The following is a 3,400-nucleotide window of genomic DNA, read 5'->3' on the forward strand; positions in this document are numbered from 1 at the left end:
GCTAATATCAAATGTCTTCAATCTTCAAATTCCAATTGTCCTTTATTCATGTTTATTTGTTAGCTTGAATATGGATCAAAGTGGCATCTGTATTTTCATTTCTTTTACAAAAACCTCTCTGTCTCTCCCTCTGTCTCTATCTCTGGCTCTGTCGTGTGTGTGTGTGTGTGTGTGTGTGTGTGTGTGTGTGTGTATGTGTGAGAGAGAGAGAGACTATTGTGTGGTGTGTGCATTTGTGTGTGTGTGTGTGTGTGTGTGTGTGTGTGTGTGTGTGTGTGTGTGTGTGTGTGATTGGATGTATGAGGTTGATGTTACATGTCTTTCCTCCATTGTTCTCATGTTCAGTTTTTGAGACAGAGTCTCTTACTGAACACAAAGCTCAAGGATTGTGCTAGGCTGGTTAGCCGTCAAGCTTCAGGGATCTTCCTAGCTTTTCAGAAAGGATATGCTTCTTAGTTTGATACTTTCTCTTTTGCTTGTTAAATCTTAGGAAGTTTTGCTCATTTTTAGAGCAAAAAAAAAAAACCAAAAAAACAAACAAAACAAAACAAAACTGTTAGTCCCAGTTAAAAAGAGAGAAATGAAAAAAGCCAGAGTTGAGAGACCAGACCTCACAAAATCACTGATGATTACTGTATCCAATCTATCCACACCTCACTGTAAAGAAAATCCTATTTGGTTAGTCTCAAGCTCATGATAACAGTTCTTGCTTCTCTCTGCATTTCTTCCTATGAATGGGCTGTTTCCTTTCTCTAAGCCACGAGTGAGGCAGACCAAACGTGAGATTACTTATTATTACATAATGAAAATTTCTTTTATCATTCTAGTGAGCATAAACTTATCACTTAGACTTTCAGCTTTTGTATAGGGTGAGCTAAAGAGCTAGAGCTGTTTGTTTGAAACAGGAACGAAACAGAACATCCACAGAGCAGAGTTGTGTGAACCTTTTACTTACCATTGACTTAGCTTTGCATGACAGGGCAGAAGCAACGTCTCGTGTAGCAGGAAGATGTTTGCAGATTTTAGCACATACATTAAAAAATGTGGGCCCCTCTTAGAGTTTATATGGCAATAGCAGTATCTTTTTCTCCATCTTGCTGAGGTTTCATGAAATTTATTTTTATTCCCATTCCCAGCTCTCTTTGTCTGTTTTAATATAATACACATATTTGTCTCTGTGGCACACAAATAGGTGTTCAAAGGAATTTCTCCTAAAAAGATATCAAAGAATGGACTTTGAAGATAACATTGAGAGTTCTTTGCTAAGAGATCGACATCCTCTCATCCCCGAGCCATGACGACAAATGGTGAAGTGAATGATTTGTCTACAAAAGAAAGAAAGAAAGAAAAGGGAAAAAGAAAACATTGGGGAAGATGCCACTTGAACCTCAGTTACCATTTTATAGATTCATTGGTGACCAACCCATAATAGCCTTGATCAAGGAGTACGGCCATTTAGTGTTAGATCACCCACATTCTTCATGTCTAACTTGTCCACATTCAGATGCGTTTAATTATACTGTTGGGCAGGGTGCAAGGGGTTGAGTTGAAAGATCAACAGAAAGAGATGAAATCTTAGGAGACTGTTGCTCTTTAAATTAAGCATCTTGCTGGCAGTGGTGGCACATACCTACAATACCATCACTCAGGAGGTAGAGCCTGGTGGATCCCTGAGTTTGAGACCAGCCTGGTCTAAAGAGAGAGTTCAAGGAAGCCATGGCTACTCAGAGAAATCCTGTCTTGAAACAAACAAACAAACAAACAAACAAACAAACAAACAAACATGTCAGTTTTTCATTATGATTGAAGCACTTACGGTGTACCAAGCTATACTTACTTCTCTCTGAATATATATTTACATGGTAGCTGCCTGCATTATGATACAATGTCATATGATTCAGAGGACAGAATGCCTAAAGTGAAATGCATTTTATCCATTTATTTTTCATTATTTTATATTAACCCACTTTGTGATAGATGACCATGAATTAACAATACATTTAAATAAAGGATCTGTAAGCAGGAAGAAAACTTTGTGATTGTCTCCACCAGGTTTACTAGGAGACGCTAAGAGGTTATTGCCCTTTGTTAGTAAATAAGAGGTTCATTCTCAGAGCAACCGATCCCTGAAAGCATTAATATGGTTATCCTATTTCCATTAATTATCCTCAAGTATGGAACATTCTAGAATATTTTCTTTTCTTTTTTTTTTAAGATTTATTTATTTTATTTATACTAGTACACTGTCACTGTCTTCAGACACACCATAAGAGGGCATCAGATCTCATTACAGATGGTTGTGAGCCACCATGTGGTTGCTGGGAATTGAACTCAGGACCTCTGGAAGAGCAGTCAGTGCTCTTAACCATTGAGCCATCTCTCCAGTCCCTAGAATCTTTTCTTGAGCTATTATTATTCAATCTTTGTTCCTTTGCGATTTTATATTCCATCTATTCCTTTCTGTTTCACCCTTTTTGTTAACTTCAGTGTTCAGAGCTTTAAAGGAGCAAAGAATAAGATTTATTTGATAGGAATGAAAAAAAAAAAACGGGCAAGGGAAAGAACTCAACAACGTTTCTGCTTATTTAGCACGCAATGAATATTTTGAGTCTTCTAGCATAAAAGCAGGTTTCAAGGTGAATATATACACAAAAATAAAGTTTTATGAGAATACTTCAGAGCATTGTGGTGCACCATTTTCATCATCTAAATTATAAAATCCTTAACAAAACTATTCACATTCCAAAACAACTTTTTTTTCCTATTAAAGCACAAGCAAGCTTTTCTCCTCTTCTCTCCTCAGCAGTGGGTGTCCTCTTGTCCTGAGCAATGAAAATATTGTGTTAAGGAGAAAAACTACCAGCACTCAGGAGGTAGAGGCAGGCAAGAGCTCTGAGAGTTTGAGGCCATCTTAGTCTATAAATAGCGTTCCAGGACAACCAGAGCTCTGTTATACTGTCTCATGGCCTGTTAACCGCTCACTCCCCGTCACCCCAAGAAAATCTATTTTTCAAACATCACTATATAGTATATACTATATTATATTTATATTATATACTTTGATATTAATAGATTTCACTTTCAATTTTATAGTTATAATTGTACTTCTTGTGTGAACTTCAGCTTGCCTGTTCTAGGAGGACTGCTGTACACCAACATACTTACCACCCAAAACTAAGGGTACACAGTGTGTTTTTCTTATCCCCCCCCCCCACACCTTTGTTAAATTAAAGGGTAAAGTTCGTATGGCAACAGGTCAATGCACTCAAAAGCATATCCTAAGACAATGGAAAATTCTTAAAAGTTTTAAAGTTGGTTTTAGGAAAAATTTGCGCGGGCCAGGGGTTACACCCCCTCCCCCCAAAAAAACCTACGGCACACAGTCGAAGCCAAAATTCTC

This window comes from Rattus norvegicus, chromosome 1, assembly GCF_036323735.1.
Source record: "Rattus norvegicus strain BN/NHsdMcwi chromosome 1, GRCr8, whole genome shotgun sequence".
Taxonomy (NCBI): Eukaryota; Metazoa; Chordata; class Mammalia; order Rodentia; family Muridae; genus Rattus; species Rattus norvegicus.